Source organism: Solanum verrucosum, unplaced genomic scaffold (genome assembly GCF_900185275.1).
Source record: "Solanum verrucosum unplaced genomic scaffold, falcon-dt-bn FXZP01000149.1, whole genome shotgun sequence".
In the NCBI taxonomy this organism is placed as follows: domain Eukaryota; kingdom Viridiplantae; phylum Streptophyta; class Magnoliopsida; order Solanales; family Solanaceae; genus Solanum; species Solanum verrucosum.
This window is the reverse complement of record NW_026020295.1, coordinates 100,001-119,183: the sequence shown is the minus strand read 5'-3', so window position 1 is coordinate 119,183 and position 19,183 is coordinate 100,001. Positions and strand designations below refer to the sequence as shown.

General features: G+C 29.4%; 2 pseudogenes across 1 annotated transcript; both read right to left on the bottom strand.

The window, feature by feature from the left end:
* Positions 1 to 1,637: 1,637 nt before the first annotated feature.
* On the bottom strand, positions 1,638 to 5,693 carry LOC125834625 (patatin-2-Kuras 1-like; annotated as a pseudogene).
* A 2,937-nt stretch (positions 5,694 to 8,630) lies between these two features.
* Positions 8,631 to 13,395, bottom strand: LOC125834624 (patatin-03-like; annotated as a pseudogene). The gene is made up of 7 exons (XR_007443370.1): positions 13,225 to 13,395; positions 12,654 to 12,832; positions 11,594 to 11,820; positions 11,390 to 11,469; positions 10,694 to 10,981; positions 9,705 to 9,847; positions 8,631 to 8,861 (listed from the first exon to the last, which is right to left on the bottom strand). The product of XR_007443370.1 is annotated as a patatin-03-like (transcript).
* Between the last annotated feature and the right edge of the window lie 5,788 nt (positions 13,396 to 19,183).

The following is a 19,183-nucleotide window of genomic DNA, read 5'->3' as shown; positions in this document are numbered from 1 at the left end:
CTTATAGATTTCCAGTGACTATTACACTCTGTAGACCAAAGAAGTGAGTATCTCTTAAGATCTGATTCTTTTATTGGTGTTGCTTTTGGTGCATAACGAGCAGAGAGTTGTTTGTCATGATTTTTCAAGATTTCAATGGCAGATTCAGGTGAAGATCCAAAGACTACAAGCTGATTTCCTAGTTTTAATGAGATTAAAGGGCCAAGATTTTGGGATATTTTTGTGACTATGATGTGGGGTTTTTTGCTTATGATGAAATTTGGGATGTTGCCTATTATTGGCCATTGGAATGGTGAAGGTGGAAGATTTTGGGGTTTTTTCAAGAATGTTGAGTTTTTGATTATGTAGATTAAAAGTGGGAAAAGAAAGATGAATAAGGAAAAAAGATTGATTGATAACAAGTTCATTTCTTGTTTTTTTTGGTGAAATTTTGAGTTTGCAATGAAAGAAATGTCAACTCTTAGTTGATTAAGGAGTCACTTAAAATATGATTAAAATTAAGTGGAATTAGTTGAAGTGTAATATTTAAAACTAGTTAGATTTTTAAATAAAGTTGTTAAATTAGGTGGTCTTGGACCTAAAACACTCAGCCTGGGGAATACGATTGCAAGACCGAAACTCAAAGGAATTGATGGGGGCCTGCATAAGCGGTGGAGCATGTGGTTTAATTTGATACAACGAGCAAAATCTTACCAGCCCTTGACATATGAACAAGAAAACCTGTCCTTAATGGGATGGAACTTACTTTCATACAGGTGTTGCATGGCTGTCGTCAGCTCGTGTCGTGAGATGTTTGGTCAAGTCCTATAATTTACACTCCAAAAGCTAGCTCAAAGGGAGGAAGATTGTTCAATCCTTATAAGGAGTTCACTCATCTCTTTAACCAACAATGTGAGACTTTTTGCTTTAATCTTTAACACTTCACCTCACGCCCAATGCTTAGCATCTGGTGTGTAGGAAATTTTTGGGTAATTTTTTATTTTTTGGGTCCCCAACATTTGGCGAGATGAGCTCTGCTCTGATAATATGTTAAATTAGGTTTTGGGTCTAATTTACACCCCAAAAGCTAGTTCAAAAAAGGAGGATTGTCAAAGCCTTATAAAGAGTCTACTCATCTCATTAATCACAAATATGAGACTTTTTACTTTAATCTTTAACAAAAGTGGACATGAAGAAGTATGAAGTTTGTCATCACAAAAAAAATAAAGGAATTAGAAACTATCTTGATCTTTGTATCTGCCTTTAAGATTACATGGGGTTTTGATGATCGACATATATTGATTTACTGATCTACACTTTACCTTCTTACATGGTTACTCGAAGTAAGTTCAATACTTATCTACACTTTACCTTCTTACATGATTACTTGAAGTAAGTTCAAATGTCATCACAAAAAATTATATATATTTCTTTTTCTTGCTTAGAAAAATAGAACATTCAAATCTTATACAACACTATATAAAGAACATTTCTTTTCTTGCTTAGAAGGATAATCTTAAATCACAACAAAAATGAACCATATTACATAGATAGAGGTATATTTGTATTGAAATTTATTCCTAGTCTCTTCTCTATTTTTGAGGTTGAAATATTTAAATAGTTCTACAATAACACAAGACACATGCAATCACAAATATTTAATGAGATGTTTTATTTGCTTGAAGTTTCTTTCGGAGAGCAATTTTGCAAACCTACAAAAAAAAAAGTATTATAATTAGTATTTAAAATAGATTTATTGAGAAAGTAAAAAACCCTAATATGTAGCTTATACAAGCAAAAGTCTACATCTATTCCCTTCATTTAATTTTACGTGTCTTAATTTGACAGAATACAAAGATAATATAACGAATATTTTTGAAAATAAAAATGCGTATAACATACTTTGAAGATTACACCCAGTATATATATATATATATATATTACCTCTTTAGAGCTTCTTCATTAGTTTCAGGATCCTCTTTGGAGTTTTGTTTCTTCAACAAATTTTCACCAACTTGTACCAATAATTTCATATTAGCCTCTGTAGCATTAGCCATTGCAGTAGTTGAACCTGTTAGTGCATTTTCCTGGTTTTTTTTTTACATATATATAAAGAACAATTAATTATTTAAGAACATATACAAAATATACTCAATATTTATACCATGTATATATATTAGTTCTACAAGTTATTATATTCCTTGTATACACTTTAGATATCCATCCTATTTAGCGATGAATTATCACAAAATTTTATTGGCTACGAGGGTATACAACTATAACTTTTGACGGGGGATTTATACATACAAAAATTGTATTGACCTTATATATACAGTATAATTTTTCTAACGAAAGGAATTTAATTAAACGTACCCCCTTGCACCCTCATATATAGTTCTACACTTAGCTACGAGCAATTTAGTGATCGATGAAGTAAATAATTAAGTGAGATGGTCTTACTTGAATCCTGAGGTAATTTTTTTGATCATTAAGAGCTTGAAAGACAGTAGCAATGTAATAATCATTCATGTAAGAATTTGCTGAAGACATAATTTGTAGAAAAGGACTTGAATGTTTGTTATGAATTAGCCACTCAAGAGCACCCCATTTAGCTGCTTCTTGTGTTGTATATGTTGTATAAAAATCTGCAGCATTCCCAGTGCCTAATGAGAGCAACAAAATTTGTTCATAGTTCATTGATTTAATTGATGACAATGCTGGATCCGCTTGCGTCGAATTGTTGGTTGCCACGCTAAGTGCAACTAAGGCCTGTATGTATATTTATTGTCATGTCAGATCTCTCTATAACACTCATTCTTGGTAAGAACATATTTGCGTCATTAATAATATAACAAAAATATAAATAGCTAGAGACCATGTTTTTAATGAGGATATATTTAGTCTCACTAGTTAAGGGTACTAGTTGGATTTGAACTATGGTCTTGCGGGTGATCTCTCAAGCTTGTACCAACAGCACAAAGACACTCATATGTTTCTCATGGATGTACAGTTAGATAGATATACATATATAGACATGGTTTTTTTCGAAATTAACAGGTGCACGTGCACATCCACCAAACCATGTGGGTCCGTCTTTGCTCTAGATACATGTATTTTGGATACATGGGGTCAAATTTAGGTGTAAGTTGTTCTAGATTCATTGTATCCAAGTGAATTCGCATATATCTGAGATATAAAGCAAACCTCGCATGCCTCCCTCGCCTCTCTCCTATCTCGCTCGCCACTCTCTTGGTAAACCAAATACATGTGAATCACTCCAGATACATACATATACATGTATCTATTGTGATTCACATATATATATCTGAGATACATACGAATCTCGCTCGCCTCCCTCCCTAATCTCGTTCGTCTCTCTCCCTATTTTTAAGTATCTGGAAGCAAAAGTATATGTATCTAAGTGTAATATACGTAGGACACTACAAGACAAACAACTTTTAGCGGCAATAAATAAACATATTAATAAAGAGTGCTAAAGTCTTTATCGGCATTAATTAAGTGCCATTAGATGCAATGTCGCTAAAGACTTTAGGGACATATACAAAGGGTGTTAATTGCCGCTAAAAGTATATATTTAGCGGCAATTAAGAATTTATTGTCACTATTGCTCATTTTTGTTGTAGTGGGAAACTCTTAATTGATGATAAGATACGTAATATTTTAAAAAGTACAGGTAATAATAGTATGTATGTCTAATTACGTACCGGATTTGCAGCAGCAACACTACCATCAATAAGATTGAACTCAACTTGATTTCCTTTAGCATCATTAGTGACAAAATAATGTGGTGGAAAATATGTTATAGAGCTACAGCCGTGCTGTAGCATATGTCACACATCTTTGCATCCAACTCAGGAGAATTGGCTAACTGTGTATAAGTATTAAGTTTGTCTAATTAGATAATTATTTTTAAAATCAGCTCATAAAAATATAATTTTCTCGGTTCGTTCAAATTTAGATAGGTCATTGATCCGTTTATTTATTGACTCATCCTATTAAAAAAACTGACATGATATGTAGAAAAATTGACCCAAACTTGCTATAATATTTTTAGAAAAAACATTTTAATTTATTATAACTCAACTCATTTTATTTCGAGTAAATTTTAAATCGATTAATAAATTAATATAATATATATATATATATATGAAAGATTTACCTTGGACTTAGTGAATATTATTGGCTCGTTTTTCTTGATGTTTAAGGTTGGAATGACATCATTTGTTAAAGCTTGATGCAAACGAGTCTCTCCCAACTTATCTTGCAAAACTTTGTGAAGATATTTTCCATCATATTTTGGAGCAAAAATTGGAGGCAATTCACTGTAATTGAAATCATTTTTTTTTGTATTAAAACATATTTCGATACCGACTTGACCTATACACATATGTTGTAGAATGGAAATAATATGTGACAGCCCAGCCCGTTAGTGATATTGTTCGCTTGTTGGTAAGACATGTTTACTTATATACTCAACATTTTTTCTGTATTTTGTCGATGCGAGACTTTTATCTTAAGTTGGGTTGTCACATACATCCCCTCTATGGACTCAACATCCTTGTTGAGGTTTTTTATCTTAAGTTAGGGTGTCACATACACCCCCTCTATGGACTCAACGTCCTTGCTGAGGTTTACCCTACCACATGAGATTTTTCTAGACTCAGCAGGGCCACATCGACAAAACCGACATGTGATCGGGTTTGATATCATTTTTGACTGTTCAACCAGCTAGTGATATTATGACGACTTTGAAACACATTATTAATTGGTAAGACTTGCTTATTTATATACCCAATATCTTTCCTATGTTTTACCGATGTGGTACTTCTTATCCTAAACTAAGATGTCATATAATATTTGGACAACTCAACATCCAAATGTGTTTTAATACATATATGTATAAAAGTTAAAGTTTAGAATAAAATTGTCAAATAATATTAAAAACAATTATGTACCTAGGTGGGAAAATCCTTGGGTCATGCTCAAAGTAAAAGGATACAATATCTTTGGCAGCACAAAAGGGAAGATTATTTTCATTTGGAGCAGTGATCATAGTGGCTAATATTCCACCAGTACTTGTTCCAGCAATCACATCAAAGTAATCTGCAACTCTTCCATCTTCACCATCCAATTCCTGACTAAGAAAATCTTTTTCAGGATCGTCGCTCTAACGTTTTTTTCGACATGTAACAAAGTCTAACAATAAATCTAACATGGAAAACAATTACTATTCCTTAAACAACACGATTTAGACTTAAAAAGAGAATTTTCATGAAGGATTGTGAGATAACCTTCCACTCAGACAATTTTTCATATATAGACTGGGTTGTGCACATACGAGATCCTTAATTATAATATAGATTTGTTGTCTGATTTAGCGTCATAAAAGGTTTTTAATTATTAGTTTTGATATGTCATCTTGTTATTTTGATCTCCACATGATAATCATCAAAATAATACAATTCAAATATAAAAAAATATATAGTAATGCCACACCCACACATACGTTTTTAAAAAAAAATAGGTATGATACATCGATACCTGAGTTGGTCTTCAAGAAAAGCAAGAATAGTAGCCAGAATAATTCCTCTTATGCCTCCTCCATCAACGCTAAGAATTGTCACCATTTCTCCCAACACATGAGATGTTACTACCAAAAAAAGGATAATGAAAAATGATGTTCTAGTTGCCATTGTTAGACTATCTTTTTTGGAGTACAAAAGCATTGACTAACAAGCGAGGGTTTATATAATCACATGAAAAGTCTTTGGTTCAAGTCCAGGAAGATCATTTACTCTTTGTAATCAGATTTGTTAGCAGAATAATCCAACAATTATTATATTTATAAGCGAGCCGGACCGGGGTCAAAAAGGTTCAAATGAATATACTTGATCGAAATATTTTAATATTTTATATAGGTTAAATTTGATAAATTATAATTAATCATATCATGTTAAATGAACTAATGTGATCCTATGGTGTGATGATTTAGTAGGTTCAAAAAATTATTGTGATATGATGTTTGAAACGCCTATGCAATATTAAATCTTAGATATTTTTTTACTTAATTTTTTGTTTTGTGTTACCATATATATTATTACAAATGTGTGCACATTTGGTCAATTTTAAGGTTATACCTTATTACTTTCTGTCTATGAATTATTTTTCTCTATTTTTAACTCTTGTTTTTTTCTATTTTAGAGAGTGTTTGACTAAGAGTTTATTTGAATTGATTTATTTTAAATGTTAAAATAACTTTGAAGTATTTTTGTAGTGTTTGAATAAAATATAAAAAAAATTTAAACATTTGTTTTAAACTCAAAAAGACAAAAAATTGTCAAAAGTCATAAGTTAGAATTCTTAACTATGACTTTTAAGTCAAACAGACAAAAATAAGTCAATAACTATAATTAGAATTCCTAACTTATTATTTTTGACCTATAATTAGTCATAAATCATAATCTCATCCAAACAAATTCTAATTTTATAAGTTGGTCAAATTGACTTATAAAAGATATTTGACTTAGCGTATTAGCTGGTCAAAGTGTTGACCAAGCTTTTTAAAAAAAATGACGTGTTTGGCTAGATTTTTGGGAGAGAATAAGTGTTTTTCCGTAGTACATAGTAGTTGAAGTTGTTTTCGAAGCTAAAAAAAGTATAAGTTTTAAAAAGAAACACTTTAAAGAAAATACACTTAAAAATTCTTTCAAAAAGTTTGACCAAATATTAATTGCTGCAAAAAAGTTTATATTATTTATAGGTTAAAAACAAACTATTTCTCACCAACAAATACTTTTTTGACAAAAGAATTTTCACCGTAAGTTGATTTTAGAAACTGGCCAAACATATTGAGGATCTCTGATTAATTGTTGGTAACCACTTGCATATAAATTCACATAAATATGAAGAAATTAACTAGTATCGAATAATTAACAAGTTCAAGAATCTCTTATATTTATAATAATTATTTGTATAGTATTAACTTGGCACTTCTAAATTGATACACCCTCTGACTACTTTTATTTGTAAAGTATTAACTTGACACATTTCTTAACGATCAATATATTACTATATCATTTTTTGAATCTAATAAATTCAATGCTTTGAAAAATGAATATAATTAATAGTAAAAAAATTTTAAACTAAAAATGATTGTTTTATTTTTATTTTTAAAAAAGAAATGAGTTTTAAGAGTCGCCACTTAATTTTTAAAGTAAAATTAAGTGAACTATTTTTTCAAAAGATTAAAAACAGAAAATCTAATGAAATATATTAAAAAGGGTTCGGGATTCATATTAATGTTTTAGGAAGTGTTTGAAAGCACCTAAAACATCCGCTACTTGCGGTTATCCGACAATTAAAATATTTGGCTAATTACTTTAAGAAAAGCTAGCATGCTTAATTAAGTTGCAAAAATAAACAGTTTAAAACTCAAAATTATTTTTTAAGGGGAGGGGAAATATTGGAGAGATATTACTTAAGTAAATACCTTGCAAATACTCTAAAGAGGGTTAAGTAGAAAAAATATAATTTTATTTAATTTTAGAAAAATATAGGTGTTAACTCAAAATGGTTTCTTTGGGGAATCAAATTGGGAAGACCTTAAAATCAGATAAAACAAATAAACAAGTACCGACAATCAATAAATAATAAGGAAGAGAAGGCTTGGGCCAAGTCCAGTTTTTGTCCGTCTGGGTCGATACTTGGACCTAAATTCAATGTTGGGCTTTTGGCCCATTTATATCTGACCCAATTCTTTCCCATTTGTACCTATCCTAAACTAATTGACCTTTCTTTGGGCTTTTAACCCAATTTTCACCTGTCCTAAAACTAGCAAATAATACCGAAAATAAATAGGCCTTTGGCCCAATTATAATACAACACAAAACTCGAATTTCGGGAGGGTTTTTGGCCCATTTTCATGATTGTATACAGTGTATATCGCTTCTGTATATCACTGTATATTCTACATATTTCGCATATACTGTTGTATACGGAGTGTATACAACCTTTAATTTCGCTCCGAACACTGGCATTTTCTGTTTTCCAGCCCTGTACTTCGGTTTTGACTAAAAAAAAATTAGTTTGAGCCTCCTTGGCTCAAGGTGAAATGCACGGGAAAAATCTGACTTTAAACAGCCACTTTTAATTAAAAATCGACTCAATTCATACAAGGAAACTAGCAAATACAAAACAAGCATTCATTCGCAATATTCATAAGAAACTATCACCTTGACACTCTAACACAACAAACAATATTAATCACTGATGGAGGAATCAAATTCCATGTAAAGAATAGGGATGAAGCCATTTTAAAGTTGAGACAAACAGAATTGTAAATTAAGTTGCTGCCAACAAATCTTTAAATCAATTTATTTTTTATTTTTGAAGAAAGGGTCAAAATATATAACTTAGAAGACGAGTACAGTTGGGGTCGGTTTTGGTATTGTACATACTGGGCCAGTTGGTGGCCTACTGTTATTGATTAATTTCTACCGAGAGTCAAAATTGGGATAAATCATCTTTTTTAATTTTCTAAAATAAAATAAAATATTTATTTTTAGTATATAAGTGGCGACTGAAACAATAATAGAGTAGTAGTATTTTTTTTTTCTTTTTGCTTAGAAAAGAAGATTCCAATGTCACCATATATAATTTATTCAAACATTAAACACAACCAAAAGGTTACATAATCCAACACATTACATAGAGAGACATTTCTAATGAAATTTATCCCTCATAAACTTTGCAAGCGCTTATTATTTAGCATAATAAATTTACAATTACAACCCGAGACCTTGAATTAATAAGATGCTTTGTTTGCTCGAAGTTTCTTCCTATCAGAAAGCAATTTTGCAAACCTACAATGAAATAAACTATTTTAGTTTGCAATAAAATAGATTTATAAGAAATTTAATATGAGTAATACAACTAGCTGATGAGATATAGTAATATGAATAGGGATGTTTGTAGTTTGGCTCGGATTAGTTATTGGTTAAAATTAAAATCAAACTAATCTAGTCGGTGTTTTGAATTTCTAAAATCAAGGCAAATCAAACAAAAAAAAAAACCGCCGGTTTGGTTATTATCAGTTCGGTTCGATTTTAATGATTTTTTTCAATTTAAAAGTAATAATTTTTTTGAGGACATACATATTTCGATAGACACAAACACCTAGTAGATGAACAATCCACAGGAAAGCTACTATTGGTTCAATAACAATACTAGAGTTATTATTACACGAACAAAGTGATTCAATTAAGAGAAAATGTGATTATCTTATGCGAGGTAAGGTAGGCAAAGACTAAAGTAATGAATTTTGATGGACTTGGACTTAGGATTGTAATTTAAGTGTTGGGCTTGAGAAAATGGTAAAGTTAAAGACTTAAAGTTAATTAAAATTTAACAAAATATTCATATCTTTTTTATGAATAATATATAAATAATTATAAAATTTATATATCTGATTTATCGATCCAGTTTGGTTATTTTTTAGTAAAATCAAACCAAACCAAATAGTATCGGTTTTCAAAATTTAAAATCAAACCAAATCAAATATCAGTTTTTTATATCGATTTGATCTAAATTCCGATTCGATATGATTTTTTAACCATAACCACGAACAATCCTATATATGAAAAAAAGCAAAAAATATTTCAAGCACCGACAGAACCGAACGCGTCAGAGTCTATAATGTGTTTTACCTCTTTAGAGCTTCCTCATAGGTTTCAGGATTGTCTTTGGAAACTGGTTTCTTCAATAAATTTTCACCAACTTGTACTAATAATTCCATATTAGCCCCAGAAGCATCATCCGCTTTAGTAGTTGTGCCTGTTAATGCATTTTCCTGGAATTAAATATACTCGTATCGTTAGCAAAGAAAATATGACATGCATATTATATTATAAAATAATAATGGAAAAATTACACATGCTTCACTATCATATATATTTTTGAAATATTACGTATCTTACCACTTATTAAGAATTTCCTATCATACATTAAGAAAAACATACTTAGATACATGTATTTTTGCTATGAGATACTTAGATATTGTATATGTATGCATCTGGTGTGATTCGCATGTATCTGAAATATCAAATACATGGGAGAGTGGCAAGCGAGATTGGAGAGTGCGAGCAAGATTTGCTAATGTATTCTAGACAGGGGCGGTCCTAGAAGTTGACAAGGGGGTTCACGACAAAAAATTACGTTCGTTGTATATTTAAGGCAATTTTAAGAATTTTTATGTCTATATATTGATTTTGAGCCTCCTAAATGTAAAATTAGAGGTTGACTCAGTGGTCGAGGGGTTCAAAACCAGAGGCGAATCTAGGATTTTTCGAACATGAGTGCATCAAGTAAAATGTATTGAAGTGAGAATTGATCCTTAATCCTCAAGGTGAAAAGTTCAACATTTAACCATGTGGACCATTTAGACTTCTTGTAGTATGGGTGCAAGAATGTAATATTATACAAAATCTTAAAAAATATACATATAAAATATCTAATTTTACGAAGAGACCACGGGTGCGGATGCCCTATTTTTGGGCTGTAAATTCGCCACTGTTCAAAACTCACCTTAAGGATCCAAGATCAAATCTTAAAATAGATAATTTTACAAACTAGAGTATATCTAAGTAATAACCTCTGAGATTTATGTAAGTTGCCGATAATAATAGTTGGGACTTACTTGAACCCTGAGGTAATTGTTTTGTGAATGAAGAGCTTGAAAAACAGTAGAAAGGTAATAATCAGTCATGTAAGAACTTGCTGCCTCAGTCATTTGCTGTATAACCAACATCCATTGTAGAGCACCCCAAGTAGCTGTCTCTTCTGCTGTATGTGTTTTATCAAACTCTGAATTAGTGCCAGTGCCTAATGAGAGCAACAACATTTGCTTGTAATTTAATGACCTAATTGAAGCAAATGCTGGATCCTCTTGTGCACGTCTCGTTGCAACGCTAACGGATAATAACGCCTGCATGCATGCATGCATTCACACATAATATATATATAGTACTCCCTCCGTCCCTTTTTAGTTGTCCACTTTAGAAATGGCACACAGATTAAGGCAACAATGATTAGCACAGTGAAGTTACAATTTTACCCTTATGACAACTTTTCACTTCAAAATTACAACCACTTATTTGAATTCAAGTGAAATAAATTGGAGGGAAACAACATACACTTTTACAATTTTCAAGAAGTGTAAATAAGGGTATAATAGGAAAAAATTTGTTGTCCTTTCTTGATTTGTCAAAATGGACAACTAAATAGGGACAACTAAAAAAGGAAATATGGACAAGTAAATAGGGACGGAGGGAGTATTGATTAGCTATTTCGAAAATGTCTGATTGAAAATTGAATCGAAAGTACGTAGTAGTACCGGATCAGCAACAGTAGCAACAGCACCATCAACAAGATTGAACTCATATTTATCACCATTACTAGTATGAGTAATAAAGTCACTGAATCACTGTCACCGTTAAAACTAGTACTCCTAAACACGTCCGATCTCACCATCAAAATGTTTTATTAGATTACATATACATATTTTTAAGATAATATATATTTTTGTATGTATTTACCAAACGTACTAGAAAATAAATAAGAAATTCACTTGTTTACAAATCATGACTGTAATTATTTTGACTTACATTTGACTTGGTGAATATTACTGGCTTATTTGTTTTGATGTCAAAGCTTGAGATGGCAACTTCTGTCAAAGCTTGATGCACACGAGTTTCTCCAAGTTTTTCTTGAAGCACTTGCATAAGATATTTTCCATCATATTTTGGGCCAAAAAATTGGCCAGTACTGCATAATATAATGTTACCAAATTAAATATAAGTATAAAGAACATAAATTTCATATATTTGGGGTTAATTATATCCTATCTCAGAAGTTTACTCAATTACGTACAAAAATACTAAATATTTCATTGCACTCGGATATATTCCTTAGCTGTCCGATACATTTCAAATGATGCATTACTTAATGGAAGGAATGTATTTGAGAGGGGCTAGAGATGTATCTGAGAAGAGATTTTTGTAAGATTTTAATGGTAAGAAATTTTAGAGAATATAATAACTTAAGTTGTGTATTTATGCAATTTTTCCTAAATATAATTCATTACTCAAAACATATTCTCCTTCTTTCTTTCGAGTTGTTTGACCTATTTTTTTTAGTCCATCTAAGAACAATGTACTCCATCTGTCCCATTTTATGTGGCGCTTTTCGGATTTCGAGATTCAAACAAGTCTATCTTTCATCGTAAATTTTTTAAACATTTTGAATTATCAATTATTGTGACTTGTAGTACTTTTTACGTAATTTACAAGTATTTAAATTTCATTTCAAAAAAATTGCAGATTTCATGCGCAAATTCTAGGTCAAACTTAAACTGTTTGACTCTCGAAAAACTAAAAGTGCCATATAAATTGGAACAAAGAGAGTAAGTTGTTGTTTTTACTTTATAGTGACTCTTTGATTTCAACTTTCAACTAGACATGTTTAAGACCACAATATTAAATATTGATATGTTTGACTATCAAAAGACTCAAAAATCCTTTTTCACGCTCTAAACTCCGTATCAAGTTAAAATTAGACAAATAAATTGAAACAGAGGAATATAAATATGTATATGTACCTAGAATTAAATATGAGGGCCATGTTGGAAGTAAAAAGGTACAATATCTTTAGCAGCTGCAAAGGGTCGATTGTTTTCATTTGAAGTAGTTATCATAGCAGTCAATAAACCTCCTGTACTTGTTCCTCCAATTACATCAAAGTAATCTGCAAGTCTTGCATCTGCATTATTGTCCATTTTCTGACTCGAAAAGAAAAGTAAGTCGTATAAATAATAATTCAGAAATAACTCACTTATTAATCAGATATTACATTTACATATTAAAAAAATTTAGTAGATAAGTTGTAACATAAGAAAACCATGATTTATTTGAATAATAATTAGCTTTATCATGACCCTATCGATAATAGAAGTACTATTACTAATCATTATCACTAATAAGCATTGAAAAAAATACAATTCAAGCGTAAAAAAAGAAAAAAAAAGATAGTAATGTCACACTTACATACATACACGAAAAAATATTTTTACGATATCTGAAGTTGTCCTTCAAGAAAATCAAGAATGATACCCGGAATGACTATAATAATGTCACACTTACATACATACATTAAAAAATATTTTTACGATACCTGAAGTTGTCTTTCAAGAAATTCGAGAATGATACTCGGAATGATTCCCTTAATTCCACCTCCATCAATACTAAGAACAGTCACCATTTCTCCCAACGTAGCAAATGTTGAACTAGTAGTTGCTAATATCATAAAAATTAAAACTAAAACAGATTTAGTAGTTGCCATTTTGCAAATGTTCAAAGTGTTTTTAAATTTTGTTGGTGCTTTGAGCATATAACAAGCATGGTATATATAGGCACGTAAACAAGTTGAGAAATTTTATTTTGAGTTTGACATAACCAATAAAAGTTAGTGATGTCTATTAGTGATGTTTATTAGCTCACTCACTTTGCACCGCAACTGTCATTAGTGATGTTTACCTTTCCTTTTTCTATTCTATATTAGTATTATATAATATATATGTGTGATGAGACTTGAAATTGTTTAGCACCGCAAATGTCCTTGTTGAGGGGAGGTATATGAAGATTATCCGTTCAAACAATTCAGGCTCTAATACCAGATGTAAGATTAAATACATTTTAATACATAATATCAAGATCTTGAACACGATAATCTTACATAGAGATCGTTAGGGGCACATACCTGATGAGGAAGACATCATCACAGAGAAAAGCGGAAGCGTTAGTCGTAAATTGGTTTCTACCTCCTTTCCCTAACTTTATGTTACCACAACCGTCAGCGATAGAATTATTGTAGAGAATATGTGGTAACCCTAATGGGTGGAGGGAGGACCAATTTATACAGGTTATGACTTAATCCGGTACGTCCATCAAGTAACCAATGTACGGACGAGATCTATTCCTTATTAAATATTATTTATGGTATTACTTGGGTTACAAGTAAACTTGGGCCATAAGTAAGAAATAATTAATAATAATTCTTACATTTTTATCTTAAGTTATGATGCCACATACATCCCCTCTATGGACCCACTGTCCTTGTTGAGAGGAGGTTTTCTTTTGTTGAGGTTGGGGTGTCACATACAACCCTCTATGGACTCAACGTCCTTGTTGAGGTTTATCTCACACTGCATGAGATTTTTCTAGACTCAGCACTATGATTTTCCCCGCCTTATCAGAAATGCCTAAACTCAGTTGAAGTCAGAGCCATATTGATAAAACTGACACATGATCGACTCTGATATTAAGCAAATTCTCTCCCTCGCACCTCACTCACTTTCCTTTTTCTATTCTTTATTAGTATTATATAGAGCAACTTTCACATATAACAAACAAAAAAAATCATATTTGTATGCTATAGCAAAGTTTGCATAATTGTGTTCCATAGCAAACATATATATGTATAATTCGCTATACATATACAATTGAAAGCTATGTCTATTTCGCTATACATATACAATTGAAAGCTATGTCTATTTCGCTATACATATACAATTGAAAGCTATGTCTATTTCGCTATACATAAATACAAAAAGAAGCAATTGTATAATTCGTTGGCTCCTCTTCAGATTTGTATAATTTTGCTGGCAGACCATTTGTATAAATTGTTGTTAGCCTCTCGTTGGCAAGGGAGTATTTTCATTGTATAATTATAAGTGTATAGGACGAATATATATGTATTTGCATGTGTATATACAATTTTCTCTTACTTTATACAAACATAAACACAATTTATACAATTCTGTTGTATAAAATGAGAAAGAGAGAAAGACAAAAGAGATCTGGGTAGGGGAATATTATTTTTATTGTATAATTATAAGTGTATAGGCCAAATATATATGTATTTGCATGTGTATATACAATTTTCTCTCGCTTTATACAAACAGAAACACAATTTATACAATTCTGTTGTATAAGCGAGAGAGGCGAGCATAGAGGGAGCGAGCGAGAGAGAGAGAGTGGCGAGCGAGAGTTTGAGGGAGAGAGGCGACTGACAAACAGTTTGCTACAGGACACAATTAAATCAAAGAATGGTTATACCATTTAATTTGAATTAATAGTTTACCATTATGTACAATTTTCCCTATTATATAATAGATCCGTTCCAACCGTTCTTTATTTTTGTGGCTGACCCCATAGGTGTGATGAGATTTGAAATTGTTTAGCTCACCACCTCTTTATTTTTAGAAGAATAAATAAAATCCTCATTTCGATATGAAAAACGATCTTTGAGCCTGATTTGACAAATTAAGTTAACGAAGAAATTTGAACTTTGTGATTTTAAATTAAAGATATATTAAAATATTTTTTAATCTTATGATATTAAACACGTCATAATTGATAAGAAGAGAGATTTTCTTTTTAATGAACTAACATGACAAATAAAACAAACAAAGGAGTAATGATCACTACAACAAATTAGATTATGAGGGACAAATAATTTCGTCATCTATAAATCATGTTTCGTCACTAAAAATTTCGTCAATCAATCGTCACTAAACATGTGTCACTCAAAATATACAAAGACGATTTAGTGCTTCGTCGCTAAAACTAATATATTAACTACAAAAAAAAAAATCGTCCCCAAATGCATAAACATTTGTGACGAATTTATTATTTGTCATAAAAAGTGTAACTTTATTTGTAGTTAATAGTATGTTTTATCACTAAAATGGTTATTACTACCGACAAAACTATATCGTCGCTAATTATTTAGTTCAATCAGGGACAACATCAATTGTCTCTAAAGTTGTATGTATTTCGTAGTTGAAAAAAATATAATATCGTCACTAAAGACTATTTTTATATACAAAAAAATATTTTGTCCTTAAATGTATAAATTAGGGACAAATTTATTATTATAAAAAAGGTTAATAATTTTGTGATTAAATTTATCATTTTGTCAGTAAAAGTGTTGCTTTTACCGATGACATATATTGTCACTAAATATTATCATAAGTAGTGACAATTACAATTGTCACAAAATAAAAAAAATTATTCATATTCAACAATAAAGGGTACTACGCCAATACATTTTTTGTCACTGAAAGTAATCAAGTTGTGATGAATTAATTTATTTAATGACAAAAATATTTGTATCAAAATTCACTCATGATCATATAATAAAAATAACTTAAATTATACTAAAGAATAATATCTCATTACAAACTCCTTAAATAAAAGTAAAATATGTCCAATGACAAAAAAATCTAACTAAAATATATCAAATATTACTCCTAAACAAAGACATATAAGTAAAAATTCCTTCCAACGTATCAATAATGTGGTGACACATAGCTTGCAATCAATCTTGCTTCAATTCTCACCTTTTATACCTGTAAAAAGAAAGAGAAAATAAAACAAAGATTTAAATTGAGATATTCATATTGGAGTCTAAAGTAAAATATGTAACACAATTTGTCTTTCATATGTTGTAATGTCCAATTTTATAAGTAATTTTTAATTTACAATATAAATTTTATCATTACAAATTTAACATAGTGAAAGTTTATGAAGTATATCATCACAAACTACTCTATATGACAACGTAAACTTCATCATTCATGAAACTACTAACTATTAAAACATAATGTAAAAACTGCAATTCAGTAAAATTATAAGTGCAAAATGAACAAAAGAACATAAAAACCCCACATAAAACCATAAAAATAATACCAAGTTCATATCTTTAACAATTGGTCTCCTAAATAAAGAAAAAATAAAAAAGAAGACTAAGTTGTGATTAGCCTTATATGGTATAGTCTCCGGTCAATTACTGAACGACAGAGTGTGAAAAATGATAATAAAACATAGCCAATAAAAATAAGATCTACATATTCTTTAAAGATCAACCAGTGATTATGTGAATATAGGGTTAAAGAATATGAAATACAAAGAAAAGACCTTTCTTGTTGATTTCTTTTCAATTTTTGTTATCACTTCGATCCCTATATATTTGTTTTAAAGTTGAACGTGGGAGATGAGAAAGGAAAGGAAGATGAAGAAGATAAAGAAGAAAAAAAGGAAGATTTTTTTCTCTTTTCTGTATCAGTGTGATTGAATCACTTGAAAAGATTTTTTTTTTGTTATGTTTCCTATTTTGATTCTTTTAATTTTTTTCCTTTTTAAAATTAATTAATTGTCTTGGAAGATTTTTTTTAAAAAAAGAACCATTGAAATAGATGACTGAAAACCAGCAATGCAAATTGTCATGGGGTCCACCTTATAAGATACTAGAAAAAATAAATAAAAACAATTACACTTTCACTATTTATTGATAATTGATACTCTAATGTTAAAGTAAAATTAAGCAAGTGTAAAACCTATAATGTAGCAATACTTTTCATTTCAAATTGATAGTCTTACTTTAAAAAAAAATATTTCTCACATTTTAGCAACCATTTAACTTTTTAAAGTCACAAAAATTAAAGATTTATCTATATATCTTATCGAAATGAGAATAAGATATACGTAATTTATGAAGCTTTAAATATGAAATAAGCGGGTCTTTTTTGGTGTTTTTCATATAAAGAAAAAATATTTTCAAAAAGTTTAAGTTAGGGCAAACTTTCTAACTCTTAGGCATATTTTGTGAAAATACAGAATCATTGAAGAATGTGTGTAACTTTCTTTTAAAACTAAAACTAGTATACGTGCCCGCGCGTTGCGCGGATTTTAAAATTAAAAAAAAAACTAATAAAATCTACTATTCACTTTCTACTGTATATTTTAAAATATAATTATACAAATCAATTAACTTATTTATTTGTGCATATTACAGTATCATTTTTATTAATACACAATTTAATATTATGTTTATAGTTATAATTAGCTACATTTATTGTTTTTAAATATATTTTGTTGAAATTTTAATAAAGATAATATTACTTTCTTTTTGTTTATTTTAGTTTGATGAAAAAAACAAAAACTTTATGCGTTTTAGATGTTTGGTCTACTATTTTTTATTATTGTTTAATTGAAATAATATTATATTCTTGTTAGTAACTTTTTAAATCTAATTTTCACATGAAATGATTAAATATTTAATTGTAGGCATGATATTCAAAATTTTAAATTGTGTCTTTCTATTTTTTTAGAACTCATATATTGATTACATGATGTTTTTTTTAAAATCATCTAATTAGAGTAATATTTTATTACTAAATAATTTTTAATTTCCAAATCAATTTCGAAAAACGCATTGAATCGAAAATGAATATAAAAAGATTAATCCTATAAGATTTAGTTGTTATTGGAAGAAAAAGTCATTAAAAAGAGTTGCAAAATCAGCGAGGAAAAAAAATTGTTGTATATGTATTTTTCACAATTTGCATTCAAATATAATTTGTAGTTACATTGACAGTTATATTTTTCAAATTTATTAATTTTATTGTCTAACAGATATTTTAACAATTGACATATTTTCATTAATAAAGTATAAAATAACATGATTTTTTAAAAATATACTTTAAATAAAAATTATATAGTAAAAAAATATTCATCAGTTTTTGTTCTTTCATATTCTATGAATTTTCAATCAAGAAAATCATAAATTAAAATTGAAATACATAACTAAAGAAAAATAATAAATTTCATTATTCCATGACCAACAAAAACATTCATCGTATTTCTCTCCACACAATCCATATTATTTGTCTCATCCCATGAACAACAAAAACATTCATCGTGTTTCTCTCTACACAATCCAACTATTTTACAATAAAGCTCCTACACTAATGAACGAGTAACATATCTTATTTTGATATTAAAAAAATAAAATGTCATAAATCATGCTTTAAAAGAATTAAAAACACAACTATAACATAAATAAAAAATTAAATAAGGCCAAACAGGATTTAAAAAATAAATAAATATGTATTGCTAAATTTAATAGCAACTATTGTAAAAAAAAAGAAGAAGATAAATACGAATGGAAGACTCCATCATGCATGGAGCATTGTATTGATTAAATGTGTTTGTCCGCATGAATAAATAGTAATTAGTTAGTAAACATAAAATTTACTAAATTCTTAAAGTATGACATAAAATTATGATTA